This window comes from Apostichopus japonicus, chromosome 8, assembly GCF_037975245.1.
Source record: "Apostichopus japonicus isolate 1M-3 chromosome 8, ASM3797524v1, whole genome shotgun sequence".
Taxonomy (NCBI): domain Eukaryota; kingdom Metazoa; phylum Echinodermata; class Holothuroidea; order Aspidochirotida; family Stichopodidae; genus Apostichopus; species Apostichopus japonicus.
In genome coordinates this window covers 10,375,629-10,391,566 of record NC_092568.1, presented here as the reverse complement: position 1 = coordinate 10,391,566, position 15,938 = coordinate 10,375,629, and the positions used below count along the sequence as shown (strand labels likewise).

The 15,938-nt window shown below is 36.9% G+C and overlaps 1 long non-coding RNA gene across 1 annotated transcript; it reads left to right on the top strand.

The window, feature by feature from the left end:
* Positions 1-1,770: 1,770 nt before the first annotated feature.
* On the top strand, positions 1,771-11,024 carry LOC139971970 (uncharacterized). The gene is made up of 3 exons (XR_011794543.1): positions 1,771-1,785; positions 9,156-9,365; positions 10,599-11,024. It is a non-coding gene; the product is annotated as an uncharacterized lncRNA (long non-coding RNA).
* The last annotated feature ends 4,914 nt before the right edge of the window (positions 11,025-15,938 follow it).

The window sequence follows — 15,938 nt, the reverse complement described above, 5'->3', positions numbered from 1 at the left end:
TTTATAAATATTTTAGAAAATTACACCTGGGAAACATTTTTTTAGAAGTAAATTAACATCACCATTGTACACTTTTGTCGCACCAAATTGCATCTGAGGGCATTCAGCAATAGAAAATTTTCCAAAGGGGAGGGGGTCCCCTCCCCTTACACCCCTCCCCCATATCACTCTAATGCCACTCTGGCCCCTCCCAAACAAAGGCCCTGGATCCGCCAGTGATTTGAGACCATATAATCTTTATTTCTCCTATTGAGTTTTGTAGTGCAACCGAGGAACTAAAAGATCCAGTCACTTTAACTAGTGAACCTCAACTATTTAAAGGGTCATTCCAATAAACAAACAAAAAAGAAGTAAATATGCTATACAAGCTAGACCGAGAGCAGTGGTTTTTAACGGTCCACGGCATATCAAAGTTAATTTTGTTGCTGAAGTTATCAAAACACAATACGGGTATATTTTTGTGAATCCCAAACAAAGTTCTTAAGAATCACTCAGTTTCCGAAACTACCTACTATCCGGTATGAGAATTTGCTACAACACTGTTGTTTATAATGGGACCATATTGACACTGGTATGCTTTGGTTTTCTTGCAAAAGTGATATAGATTGAATTCTATGTATATTAAAATTTTATCTCATCGTCTTGCCGGCTTGTATGTCTCTAGTATTGCAACGAATATAATGCTTGTTTTGGTGTATATTGTGTAAATCTTTACCAACACGTTTATGTCAAACAATGAGTTTAATTAAGTTCCTGCAAACCCTTCTGAACCGCATGACTGTTTGAATGTGTTGCTTGGCTTACCGCAAATAACCCATTACAATCAAACTATTCCACCTTCAGAGTGACTAGAAAAACGGCTTTTAAGGAATTCGATGGCGCTAGTTTGAAACAGGGTGTTTTTTAATATGAAATAATCATATGGCTCTTAAAGGCATCCGTAGATTCACTTTTAGGAGAATAGCGCCTCATCAGGCCACGTATTCAGTGGACATGGGCTGCAAGCATGCCGGTCGCAGAGATGTCACCACCTCTGGCCAAAGGCAAGGATTCACGCACGCCACCTAGTACGCTTCTGGTCGATTTGACCGACCCTCTGCGCATCCTCCCGGGTTCTTTTGCGACAACAAGGGAGACATGGCACGGGATCCTAGGCCACAAAAAAGCACCATGCCACAACCTCAGGTATTATCGCCAGAGGCCTGTCTTGAACCCTAGCCACGATTTACATGACCGACGAGGAATGAGTCTTTCGTCACCCTCTATAACATCGGCCACCACATCAGCTAGTAAATTATATGGTTGAATTAATATATCAAGACTTCAGCGTGGACTGCTGAAAAGAGAAAAAGATTATTTAAACGTGTATAATCATTGATGGGGTCGAACTCAGCTCATCAGGTTTCCAGTCCACCGCTCTACCCACTGAACCATTTGACGAGTTAACTTTCTATGCGCTTAAATTGGTATTGTTGGTTGGATACAATATATTGGTAACAGTGAACGACACTGCCTTCAACGAAATCTCTATTCATCCCGTTTTACTCTCATTAGAACAACGGATCTGAATATCTTTATTTACAAGAAGCTCACGCTTCAATGTCTTTGGTATCATTGCAGCAAGCAGTAAGAATGTCGTTTCCTTTCAAGACGTAAATGTACAATAGGCTTATGCCCCGATATATCGATGACTTCGAAGCAAGCAGTAAAAGAAAAACGGGTTCCGTGAAATCTTCTTATTCAAAAAAGGTTGCTTAAGATTATGCTTGGAAGAGAGTTCTTGCTGTAAGTTGTCACCCTTTACAATTATACTTTATGCAGACGATCATGAACTGGGATTAAGCCTGAAATTTCTACAAACAATGTCATCATGTATGATACAACCCAATGAGTGACGTATCTTGTGGACCGGGAAACCCCTATGGTTAGGATTAACCCATAGGATTAACCCTAACCCGAGAAATACTGCAATCACATGTAGTATCATACAATACCGTACTTCTTGAGCCTATTGAGGCAATGCAACTTGCTACATTATTGCTTGTTTTGAGAGATGAAGAAACTTGAGGTGTTGGTACACAATTCACCATCGGTTCGTTCGCTTGCACCGAATTGCTACAAGTCTTTAAATGTATGCTGTATTGGCCCCAAATATGCTAAATATTCAAATATGGTCACCTCTGGTTAAATCTCTTCAACTGTCTTTATTACAACCATTGAGGACATCTCATCGCTGGGACATTCAGTCATCTTGTGTGTATCTTAAAAATATCTGAGAACAATTTGGAGACTAAAGACCTCCAGGAAAGTACTTTTTTTGGAAACTTCAAACAATTAAAGAGTGCTATAATTTGGGGCCTATACTGACTACCTTTAAATACTGCGATTTCATCTCACTCTTCGAAGCACTAGACTAAGTACAGACGTTATAAGCTGTATGGATATGATGTTTCTATTTGGTATATAGCACGGTTCCCTTACTTTATCTCTCTATGAACCCCCTGTGGATGTCACAGTTGTCCACGAACTCCCAATTTTTTTCGAGACACGGTCTGGGTCATTATTATACTATAATACGCATAACATTTCTTCGTAAAAGATCAATTTCATTATCTTCACATCCATAGGCATAGGAGCCTTTTTTGTTGGGGGGGGGGGGGTCTGTCACGACTAGCCCGAAAAACATAACCAACATTCTTCGCGCGCTACGCGCGTGTGCATCGTGTTAATGTGCATATCATATAGGCATGCATCGGTTATTACATTGCATGCCAAATACATACAATCATTTGCCGTCTTAATACCCTTCCATATTAGTTATCATTCTGGGGCAAAATGTTACAATAATAATGATAATAACAATATCAGTTTAACCATAGAAAAACACATTGCAATTTATATTTCTTTCAGTAGGTGCCCGAAAAATTCTCAGCATATTGCCCGAATTGTCAAAAAAAAATTGGTTGGGGGCTGCATCCCAGCCCCCACCCCCCCACGCCTCCTGCGCCTATGTTCACAACGTACTGTCATGCGTACACCAACGGTATGGTACTACAATGGCAACATATGCGTATGGAACGCGAAAAGAGTTTATCGATAGGTACGACTTTAGTACATTACTAAATTATATGATATATCAGATTTTAGTTCAACAAATAGTACTCTAGTTTAGACTTTCAGAAACGTCTCACGAATCCCCTGGGATGGACTCACGCACCTCCTGGGGTTCATGCACCCCAGTTAGGGAACCCCTGATACATAGGATGGAAATTTTCTTGCAATCAGTACGAGTGTTTTGAAGTACGATGTGAGACTACACTTTACAGTTGGTCCTAGTAGGTTTGGCAAATCGCTGGAAGATATAGCAAGCAAATATGTATGTATGTATGTATGTATGTATGTATGTATGTATGTATGTATGTATGTATGTATGTATGTATGTATGTATGTATGTATGTATGTATGTATGTATGTATGTATGTATGTATGTATGTATGTATGTATGTATGTATGTATGTATGTATGTATGTATGTATGTATGTATGTATGTATGTATGTATGTATGTATGTATGTATGTATGTATGTATGTATATGTGATCTTCCCGCAAGCAGGAACTCGCGAAAGAAGCCATGGAGGCTTATAGACTCGCAAGCTGACCGAAGCCAATCTCTCGGCACACATCCATTTAACGTCCATGTCGGGAAGTTGTTATTGAACAACACCCTTGCCAGACGACACACCTTGCTGTCGGCGGGGAATCGAACCGGGGATCTCATGATCCCCGGTGAAATAGAGAGTGATATAGTTTTAATCATTAATTAGGTATTATTAAATTACCACTTTTACATCACCTGCAATAATATTGACTGAAGCTCCTTAGCTACCAAAACATGACACAACATTCACATCAGTGAAATAATAAAGGATGTCAAATGGTTGTTTGGGAGGTGGTAGGAAAACGTTTGCATTCGCATTCAAACAGTGCATTAATCTGAGGCATATTTAGACAAAATTTGGTCCATAATAACCTGTAAATGTCGTGTGAGTTTGTAAAGGGGGTGAACACGTGTAACAGTGGTCTAACACTTCCCAGGCCGAAGGTGGGGGACAATGCGACACTTGTATGAAAGAGGGAAAATATTCCACAGTATTATTTAATTACCCCCATTTCAATTTCATGTCACTAACTATGGCATAACAAGATATGGTTGATTGAATGAAATTTTATTTGACTGGCTAAATTTCTTCTTCTCTGGAATTTGATCACAGTGGGTGGTCTCTGAAGTCATTATGGCAAATGCTCTGTAAATCTTTATTTTTCAACTATAATCATCTGGTTCTTTTATCCTTTAAAGGCATTGAAGACTCGCCCCAAACCGCATGCCGCGCTCTGAAAAAGTTTACTTTCCGTTCTTGCAAGTGAAATTTTCTTATTGTCAGCTACAAAATGCAGACAGTAATGCAGCGTGATACCTTGTTATCTTTTATGTATTGACTGTACACCAAACTCGAGGCAACAAACTCGATCGAGGCAACAAGCTCGATCGAGGCAACAAACTCGATCGAAGCAACAACATCGAAGTGGACAAACTCGACGGAGACGACAAAATACATTGCCCCTTTGGCGTTCCATAGCTATTAAGGTTCTCTGAATTGAGAATACCGTCGAAGTGCAACCCCCCCCCCCCTCCCTCCCACCCTTTGTGAATATGTTAAATATTGTGAAGAACAAAACCATCTCAACAAATTTGCCCACATGACATCATTTGCAGTGTTGTTAACAGATGCATTCACAAAATACTTTCAAATTCGTAATTCAAAATGCTCTGAGGAAAGTGGTTTTGACCAAATTTAAGGAGGCCGAAATTTTCCGGCTTGTTTTTGGTTTCGATGATAATCGTAACCTATGAAGTAATGCAGGCGGATGAGTGTGTGTATGCGTATATCTATATGTTTTTATATATATATATAAATACTTATATATACTTATATATATATATATATATATATATATATATATATATATATATATATATATATATATATATATATATATATATATATATATATATATATATATATACATTACTTCCAGTTCTCTTTCTTTCATTTGCGGTAGAACGCAATGAAGATGAGGACCTACAGAAACGAGAATTTAGCCACTGATAAAAAAAAAAGAGAGAACTTCTTATGGTTGACATAAACATTGGGAGGGGGGTCGTAAAAAATAATCGAGAAGAAGAAAGAAGAAATTGCCGATATTTGTGAGGATACAAAAGTGGGAACTTATCTCGAATATAAATAACATTAAAAGTTGCAAAATATTATACATTTTCTCAACAAGTACCCATTAATCATACAAAATTCCTGAAATGGGAGGGGTTGGTTACCTCCTCCCAGTTGACACCTTTCCCCAGGTCACATCGCCCGCCTCTGGAGAATAGGGTAGATGATGAAGGTTAAAATTACGATCATCAAGTTAATCCGTTTAAATAAGACTTTATTGTATGAAGTTTGTTAAAAGGCCTCGAGATGTGGAGTAAGTGCTGTATATATTTTCCATAATCCAATGCAATACATAGGCGTAGCAACAGAGGACCGGTGGGTTATGGGGTGGGTGAGGCACATCCCCATTTCTGAAAGAGGCAGGTGCCGGAAGTAGCATGTTTCTGAACCCTCATTTCTTACCCAGGGATGCACTTCACATCAGTGCTATATCATTCAGTTGGGTTCTTTGTAATAGCGTAAAAAATACTAGGAAATCAAATATTAAACTTTTCGTTTTATAATATATCTCATTATTCCTTCGACTTTTTATTCGAAATCTCGACAGAAATGCGATGTAGTGATTTCAGAAGCTAATATTTCGATCAAGCATTGTACTTTGTATGGTTCTTGGTGAAATGATGTCACAAAACTCACAAGTTCTAACAAAATGCCACGAAATATTCTAACCATATTTAAGACATAAGGCAAACTTTCGAGATAAAGATCCCAACATTTTGAATACTATCGTCGGAATGTCGGTATAAGCTTTCGTAACACCGGTAGACAATTCGTACGACTTAAACCAAAAAGTTTAGATTTCAGAAAAAGGCGAGGTTTGGAAAAAAGATTCATTTCGAATCTTTCTGTAAAATTTCGGTAGAACTTTGATTTCGAAAAGGTATTTTATTTTTCAGTTTTTCAAAAATCTTTCAATAAAAGAACGTCGAAAGTTTGACTTATAGTGTATTGTCAGATGTCACATGTTAGGGGTGCCCTCTTAACTATTTTAACACTTCAAAGAATAGTCCAAAATAATACCTCGAATAAGTAGGCCCTTTTTACTATTTTGTGCTAGTTTTTCAATATTTTCATAGTACATTGAAAGATAGAAAAGCTTTCTGCTAGGCACCCTCAGCAGTGCAAATGAACATAAAAGAATCGCAACCAACAAAATGGTGTTGCGAACAACTCCATTGCTATTTGCAAATTGAGGTTTTTAGATTAATAAAATTCGAAATGAGTCATTACCCTAAACGAAGGATTTATTATACCCGGCGAAGCATCGACCAGGAAGGAAATAGTTTCATCCATTGTTTGCCTTTAACCTTTGTCAAATGTCAAGTGAATTAGCTTTGGACATTTCCCGAATATATTGAAGCAGGGAGTTGTTCCATAACAACTCCCTGATAACAACTCCCTGATTGAAGTACAATAAATTAGTTACTCGATGGGGAAAGGACATGTTTTTACCTCTACTTACGGATAGCCTTACACTTTGTAATAATTTATGGTACAGCCAATTGATCATATTTTGTCTTGTAATGGTATTATATCTTTAATTGAATATGCTTTAGGTTAACCAAGAATAAATTAAATGCCAACATATAATTGCATTTTGACGCGAACCTAAATTCCTTCATTTTCCCAAATGTATCCCCTTTTCTGTGGTTTAAAAATGTAACGATTGTAGTTTACAACCAAGATCTTGTATTAGCTGCATTTGGGAAGTATTTATTATAAAACGTCATCATACTTTTCTTATATTATTAAGATTAGAACCTTGAACAACTTTAAGTTTTGTAACAATAATCACAGAAACAATATTTACTTCCAAATATCGCTTTTTAGCGTTTCTTACGCAAACTAAACATTGTACCATACTCTATTTACTTATAGACTGAATATAAGAATTGCCGATTTGAGCAACAGGTATTTTTTGCTTTTGCTCATTTTTAATCATTTTGTTCTTCAAAGTGAGCAAATTGTTGTTGCTGTTTCTTGCGACATCTCGTACAAGACATCGCCACCAAATATGTTCCAAAACTTATATCTCTGCTCTAACCGACGTCAAAAGTTCTGATTGCGAGAAAACAAATTCCTCCTGTTTGTACGGTCTTTGATTTTGCTGATTAAAATTTGGTTGGAGTCATGATTTACCTTATTCTTAAGAGCTACGCTTAAGTCACATTGATAAGTCATAAGGGTACTAATTCTCATTGGTCATTCCTTTTCCTCTGTTACCGTCGGTGTATTTTACAGAAAGACTGCGCGTTCTCTTTAAGAACAGCGGCAATTTCTCAGCGTACTGGCGTACTCCAGTTAGAGAATTTATTAATCTACTCAAAAGCTTCCCTTCGAGAAAACTGCCTACTGGCCACAAGAGAACATATATTTCGATATGCTATCAACAATATTTTTTTAAAGATCACAAATCGAAGTACATATGATGACATATGATTCGAAATCGAGAGAATTACCAATACTTACGTTTAATATTATATCAAAAGTATTCCTTCAAGTTTTTACTCGAAATCTCGACAGAAATGCGATATTGTGATTTCAGAAGCTAATATTTCGATCAAGCACTGTACTTTGTACGGTTCATGAGAAAATTATGTCACGAAACTTACAATTTCAAACAAAATGCCACGAAATATTCTGACAGTATTTAAGACATAAGGCAAACTTTCGAGATAAAAATCCCAACATTTTGAATAATTACGTCGGAATGTCGGTATAAGCATTCGAAATACCGTAGACAATTCGTACTTTTTAAACCAAAAAGTTTAGATTTCAGAAAAAAACCGAGGTTTGGCAAAAAAATCGTTTCGAATCTTTCTGTAAAATTACGGTAGAACATTGATTTCGAAAAGGTATTGAATTTTTCAGATTTTCATAAATCTTTCAATAATAGAACGTCGAAAGTTTGACTTATAGTGTATTGTCAGATGTCACATGTTAGAGATGCCCTCTTAAATATTGAAAAACTTCAAAGAATAGTCCAAAATAATACCTCGAATAAGTAGGCCCTTTTGGTTAATGTTCGCTTGTTTTGCAATATTTTCATGGTTCCTTGAAATTAAGAAAAGCTTTCTGCTAGGCACCTCAGTAGTGCAAATGAACTAAACGAATCGCAACCAACAAATTGGTGTAGCGAACAACTCCATTGCTATTTGCAAATTGAGGTTTGTAGATTTATCAAATTCTACATGAACAAAGGCGAAGGAGCCTAATTTGATTTGGGGGCTATATAACGACTTGCCCGAAAAATGTACAAACCAAAAATTTTCGCGCGTTGAACATGTTAATGTGCATATCACATAGGCATTCATCGGTTAGTACATCACGTGCCAATAACATACAATCATTAACCGTATTTTTACCCTTCCATATTGTTCAAACTTATTGGGGTAGTCGTTACAATACTAATGATGATAATAATATCAGTTTAACCATTGAAAAACACATTGCAAATTATTTTTCTTTCAGTAGGTGCCCGAAAAATTCTCAGCATATTGCACGAATTTAAAAAAAAAGGGGGGTTGGGGACGCAGCCCCCCAACACCCCCCGCCTCCTACGCCTATGTACATGAATCATTACCCTAAACGAAGGATTTATTATACCCGGCGAAGCATCAACCAGGAAGGAAATACGCTACATCCATTGTTTACCTTTAACCTTTGTCTCTATTAACCTCTATTAACGTATAGCCTTACACTTTGTAATAATTTATGGTACAGCCAATTGATCATATTTTGATTATTGACAGAGTGCAATCATTGTCATGATGTCTTGATAATGTAAAGGTGTAGGTTACTTGATCTACTGCTTAGAACACATGCCAAGGAAAGTATCATAAAATAAGTGATTTATTTTGCCCTCAGTGCTGACAAACAATTCCAAATTGATGACCTTAGAAGTTTTCTTCTGCATAAAAGAGCGTTAGAAGTTCTCCTTTCTAATCATTCGCTCTGTCGTAGCCCATCGTTGCAGACATTGTACACAATACTGAACTTCATCATTTCAAAACCTCATCATGTCGGTTATCCGGTGTTCTGCCTTGGTACTCATCTTTTGTACCGTAGCAATCCTCGGTGAGTCTTTTAAAATGTGTTTTCTTCTCCATAGGCCTAAAGTAAGAGCACCGATAAACACATATAGAAATGACTTTGAATTTGAAATTAATTGTAAGCTATGTAAGTCTGTATCTATGTATTTATATATATATATATATAAATTTATATATATCCTGGTGGAGGCTGGAAGTGTTTTCACTGTTCTTGATTTTCCAACTCATTACGATTTCAATTATATATATTCATTTGACTTTGTCGTTTACCTCCATTCATTAACATAAAGTCTGTTCAAAGTATCTCTTTCGAGATACGGCTTTCGAAATCACAAATGATTTCGAGTTGGTTAGCATCATGTTTGATCTCTAGAGTAAGGCAAAACATGTCACCAATAACAGAACTAGTATTGTTCGATACAGGTGACAAACGCCAACAGTGGAATTACGACCTTCCTTACCGGTTTCGAACCTCTGGACATACAATTAGCGTCCATAGCCTAGTGGTTAGGGTGTCCGCGTACAATGCGGGAGGCCCTGGTTCGAATCCCGATGGAGGCTGGACGTGTTTTCACTGTTCTTGATTTTCCAACTCATTACGATTTCCATTTGATTTGAAACACTACACTCCCAGAACAGATGCTTTATCCTTTCAATCTGAATATCACAAAAACTACAGTTTGTAAAGTCGGTTTTTCCCATGGTATGAAGACGCTCTTTGGTCCCAATTATTCTATGTAAATGTTATTAAATAAGCGATTCTTCTTCTCAAAGAAAGGTAATTTCTTGGTTTCGGTGTAGATGTAGCTCACCCATACAATTTTCTTATTTTTATATATGACGCATTTCATTTTTACAATGCCAACTTCATAAGTGTAATTCCTGTCGTAGATGATTTTTTTCTATTAATTTCAGTAAATTTACAATAAGTGTACAAGAGTATTCACAACATCGATATTACAGTATTAATCAAAGTAAAGTTACTTCACGCAGCTTAAACAATCTTTCGGGATATGCGAATTTCTTTTCCATTAATTCTGTTTGATTGTTTGTAATGTTTTTTATTGAAAATAACTTTTATTTTGTTATGACTCAAATGTAATAGCAAACTCGTATTAAAGTGTGAAATTGATTGTTCATTTGAAGAAAAAAAAACTAAAACTAAATAAATAAATAATAATACTAATAATAAAAAATAAAAATAAATAGTTAAATAAATAAATTACTCCTCAAAACACCAGAATTTTTTTTATTTCAGCGCTTCCTTTTGAAAATGAAGTCCCGGGGAACGACGCTATCTTTGATGAGAGAATGGCTGAGTTAACTCCAGAGGAGAGGTTTAGCTGGAAGGCCTTTAAACATATTGCTCACCATCCGGCAAGTAACTTAATGGCGAGAAATTTGGCGGAGGAAGGGGAAGCAGTACCAGAGGGATTTGACGAACTAACCCCAGAAGAGAAGAGCTGGTGGAGCTCCCTATTGCACCGTGCATCCCAGGCTGCCAAAGGTGTCTTTAGGGGTAAATAAATCATTATGTGAAGACATCGACATGGACTTTTCGACAGCCTGGACATTTTGAAAGCGATCTTTAACGCATATACCTTTAGCATTGAGTTGCGTACTTTGTGGTACAAGTATGTGTATTAGCTGGTAGAAGCGGTGGTGGGTTGTTTCGAGAAAGGAATTATAATATAATATCACAATCTCTTCCTATATAACTATTCAAGATAAGTATTTGTGTTCAAAATCGTTAGATATTTCAGTGCAATTCTGTTCGATGATCAAGAAGTCGAGTATCCGTACTCAAAACAGAAGCTCTCCCTTGTTCCCTTGCCGTCCTTCTCGCCTCCCCCTCCTCTTTACCATCTCCACCCCCCTTTCTTCTATCCTCTCCCAGATATCATTCATATCCCTAACCATTATCCGCCCCATGCTGGGGTTCCACACACGTCCCACATTTCCCGCTCGCTCTCCCTGCTGCCATTTCCCTTCCTGTTATGACTCCTCTCCGTTACCTTCCTTCCCCCCGAGTTGGACCCCTAACGCACCCCACTTTTCTTTCTCGTTCTTACTCCTCCCCCCCCCCCCAGTATCTCCTTCTCATTTGTATTCCCCTCACCTCTCCTTGCTCTTCTCCCTTCTCGCGTACTTTCCCTTCATTACTTCCAGTTCTCTTTCTCTCATTTTCGGTAGAATGCAATGAAAGATGAGGACCTACAGAAACGAGAATTTAGCCACTGACTAAAACATAAATAACGTTATTACGGTTGACATCAACATTGGGAGGGGGGGGGGGAATTGGTAAAAATATAAGAAATAAGAAATTGCCGAATTTGTGAGGATCAAAAAGGGGGAAATCTCGAACATAAATTGCATCAAAAGTTGCAAAATTTTACACAATTTCTCAACAAGTACCATTAATCATATACAAATCCTAAGAGGGGAGGTGGGTACTTTCTCCCAGTTGACACCTTCCCCAGGACACATCGTCCGCCATTGGAGAGTCGGGCAGATGATGAAGGTGAAAATTCGGTTCATAAAGTTAACCAGAATGCAAAATGCATTGAGGTTTCGATGACTTCAATGCACTAGACTTGTGCTTGTTAGTATAACCAGAACTCGTTGTTACAACAACACTATGGCATGATAAACACAGGTCAGTCACGTGGCTATACACACCTCCATCAAAGACAATAGGGATCTTGTACTCAATGTTATGAATCCACACACCAAGTATTAGAGGTATCCACGATTTCCATCGTTACATATCATGTAAAAGTTTTTTCAGAGTTTGACCTCACAAGCAATAGGATTCTTGTACTCAATATGGCAAATCCATATACTATGTATGAAAAGTATCCATGATTTCTACCATTAAAAATCATGTTTTGAAGGTTTTCAGGCCTCGACAAATATTTTTAAAAGTACTCACTATTTGGCGACCGTGACTAAAAATCTACTCGCCAAATTCCACTCGCCACTAGACCTTCAAGCCTTCAATGTACAGATCTGCAACATCAATACTTTCTACGAACAAAGGTTAGGTAGATGCATGGTGCTACGTAATTAGAAAGTCATGTTTCTTTGCAGTATGAAATTTAAACTTTTTCCACCAAAAGTAAGTGTTGAACTAGGTAAAACATTACGCAGAATCATTAATAAGCAGCTATGCCTACTGTAGTGTCTCAAACATTTAAAAATACAACATCTGTATAAATACCTAAGAAGATATATAGCTTGGCTTCTGTACTTTACTAGGCATATACTATACAGAACCTAGGTTCCGGGAGTCCTAAGCATATACAGTACCTCACTGCTACTTTGAACCGCTGCTCAATTAGAGAGGCGACTTCGTACAATTTCCCAATTAATTCGATGTCTTTCAGCTGCAGATTGATGCCCGAAAAATATCGCTATTACTCCATTACCCTGGCTAAATCAAACGATCTTTTCCTGCAATGAAAATCTGATATTGTAAGAGCATTTCTCTTCCAAAACTACTAGCAGTAACAACACTAAACTTGTCCCAAAACTCCTTAAATTGTTGTATACTTTGCGAATTATAACTGATAGCCAGTAGGAAAATTGCCTTAAGAAATAATGAAGGAGATGTTTTGCTATCTTAAGTTAATTGGTACTCTGACTCGCACTCTTCACGTTGTTGTGTTAACGAACCCGATTCTACCCAACCGTTGCTGGTCTAGACAACATAAAATTGCTCACAGGCCTACCCAGGTTTGTTCAAGTTGTCCCATAATCATAAACGCGACGAAACTCGAACGTTACTTTTAAGGCCTAGCTATGCTGAAACTGGTGGAAGAGACTACACAAATTGAGACCAACAGCCGATCCAGACAAAAGCTCGTGAACTCACTGCCAAACTAAGTCCGTTTAACACAATTATTTCGAATTGGTCATAGTAAAAAATCTAACTAGACGAACTGGTAAGTTTCATAAACGCTGCCTGGTCAAAACTACATCCAACCTGAAATAAATACGACGGAAAACGACCAATAGAACCGCTGTACTGCAAAGTACACCATTTTGCACGCAAAGTAAGGCTTCCGAGCAGCACGTTGAAGCCAATTCAAATATGTTCGAGTTTTAGATTCTACGGATGCCCATAAGCTCATCTCCAATTGCCAATAGCCTCCTTTTCGTATGAGGCGTAACGCACATTATATCTGATAGGCTGGGCTGATAGGACGGTAGCTTATAAAACAAGGTTCCACAACTTGGCGTCTGGTGACCCAAAATGACTTTTGACCTTAATAAAATCTTGTATTGAACGTGTACCAACTACATACTAAATATGAGATTCGTCCAACCTTCCCTTCTTGAGTTATATCGTGTTTACAAGGTTTTCACAATTTGACCTCTAGTGACTCCAAATGGACTTGGACCTCCACCAAGAAACTAGCAAACCTTACATAATTCTTGGTTTACAGTACAATGATTATGTGGGGTACTAATTTTTATTGTGGACTATTGTGTTAACTTTCGAGTCATTGTTCGTGACTATTTGAAGTTGCAATTCAAGTTAATTTCTATGTCTGAGCTCAAATAGGTGCACATCTTATATATTTTTTTTGTATACAGTACAGTGTGGGATTACTAATTTTATTTTGGAGTACTGATTTAAATTTGGAGTCCTTGTTTGTGAATAATTGATTGATATTAAACAAGGATAATATAGTACCAATGAACGTCTCCATAGGTATAAAGTTTGGGAACCTTTACATTTAAAAGTATGTTATTGGGTACAGGCACATGTGGTGCTAACTTGAATATAACTGGTTAAAGAACCAGTTGGAAAGGGGCTGGGAGAAGAGGTGCAAGCCAGAATTTAAAACAGCAAACCCTTTGTCACTAATGTATCCAGGACTAATTGGAAATAAATTATTTATAGATTGTAGTGAACTGGAGAATTGTATCCACGTAAAGTACTACAATCCTAGAAGAAGGAATGCGTCCATCTTTCTTATTCTAGCATTAGCTTTTAATTAGTAATGACATACAAATGAGCTGCAGACAATAGGGCTTTCACTTTGAGTCTCCCCACTAAGTTAGAGCCTTCTCTTAAAAATAACTCCTTGCTTATAAGAGCTACTACCATAAGACATGGACAAAGAGAGCAAAATATCTTTAAAAGTTATTTGCTTTGTGGTGAGTGAGCAATTAAACTATTATGACTCCTATAATGACCCCCGCAAATGCTGCTTTGTACCAAAGTTACCACCCGATACTCATAGCTAGTACAGTAACTACTGTTCATGTTCCACAACCGTGCATCAGTAACTACTGCGTTGTGTTCGAAACACGGTAACATGTGTTACAGGTGGCACAGTCATTACTGCAAGTTTTTCCTTACTGCAATTTTTTTTGTTTTTTAATTTAAAATTTAATTTTAAAAATTTAAAATTTAAACTAATTTTTTTTTTTTTTTTTAAATTACTGCAAATTTTGTGGAACATGAACAGTAGTTACTGTACTAGCTATGAGTATCGGGTGAAGTTACAGACCAATGCATTGGGCCTATACGCTTCCACTGATTCAGTCAACTCTTCAAAGTAAAATGTAAATTGTCAACACCATCTAAATTAAGGTCACAATTAAGCAATGCAATTTTAAACTAAGGTCTATAGTTAGTAGTAGTTCATTTCAATCAGAATTTTGCTTTGTTCAATTCCAAAGAATACCATATTCTTGCCCTGATGACTTTTAGAATAATTGAAATATGTTAGAACTAGAAGTAATGAAATTTCATATCTAATTAACACAAGTAATGCATACAATATTTGAATGGAACTAGATTTTACCATATGTAACACATGAGAGTGTTCACAACATTGACTAAAGTTACATGGCCTGGAATCTGAATGCCAAAAGATTCTCTGTTACAGATAATTAGAAGGGTTTATGGTATTTAAGTTAACAACACTTTATTGTAATGTAGTTGCAATCATAAATTTGAAGAAAGGGTATATAGGATTCATGTTGTACATGTCTTGATGCGTGCAGACAAAAGGTTTACAATGCTTTCATTAATACTGTATGGAGCTCATTCTTGAACTTTTCCATCTACAGCTTACAACAACCTGACAGTATATGCTTAGTATCGAACAACTATTATAACACAATAAAATGGCACCTGGATGGGAGAGGCAAAGTTATCAGAAACTTTTTTTGGTCCTTCGTACATATATTTAACATTACATGTTACAATGTAGGAAACATTTGAGCATAGCTGACCTTTTCATTTGGTCATGTTTTGTCTCAAATTTTAAAATTTTAATGAGATGTCAAGCTAAGAGCGTATTTTGGTATCTCGCCAAAAATCAAAATTTTGTTGAGATGACGAGTTAGGTGTAAATGGCGACTCAACGTTTCGACGAATTTTACGGAGATGTCAAGTTAGCGTAACTCGGTATCTCAACAATATTTTGTCAAGATGTTGTGTTATACTAATATGGTAACTCTACATCTTCCACATCACCTTATGACTGCCGTAGATAAGTTGTCAATTAAATATTTTACAGAAAATTGTTCAATTGCTCAGTTGGCATGAAGTAAAGAATTTACATTTTGCGGAAGAATA